The sequence below is a fragment of the Chiloscyllium plagiosum genome, chromosome 30, assembly GCF_004010195.1.
Source record: "Chiloscyllium plagiosum isolate BGI_BamShark_2017 chromosome 30, ASM401019v2, whole genome shotgun sequence".
NCBI classification, from domain to species: domain Eukaryota; kingdom Metazoa; phylum Chordata; class Chondrichthyes; order Orectolobiformes; family Hemiscylliidae; genus Chiloscyllium; species Chiloscyllium plagiosum.
In genome coordinates, this window is record NC_057739.1 from 2,821,782 (window position 1) to 2,822,288 (window position 507).

Genomic DNA, 507 nt, shown 5'->3' on the forward strand with positions numbered 1-507 from the left:
CTGAGCAAAACCAATCAGAGGGTTCTATTTGAAATGTGCCCCACACAGCTGTGATGCCAACATCCTGTCTCCCTGGCACCAGGGTCACCTCTCCCACCCACGCGCTATCGCAGCATCAGAAGCAAGGCTCTGGCAGTGGTTTTCTGATGATGGACCAGTCACACCATCTGTGACTGGGATTGAGTGACGTTAAACCCTGCGCTGGTGGGGCTAAGGATGATGGGTAAGGTGAGGGAACGTAACCAAGGAAACACATTGTCAATGACATCAAAGGACAACAAAGCATCTTACTATACAGTGAAGAGGAATTGAGGGTGATGGGATTGAGGAATAGGGGATGAGTGGGTAGTTAGGGCTGAGGGATGTGGGGGGTGGGGTGCAGGGTTTGAAGTAAAGAGATGTGTGAGGTTTTGGGATAAAGAAATTCCAAGGGTCAGGGAAAAAGAGGGTGTGAGTGAGGTTCTAGGGTAAGGGAGTGAGATGGGGTCTGGGGTAAAGCAGAGGATG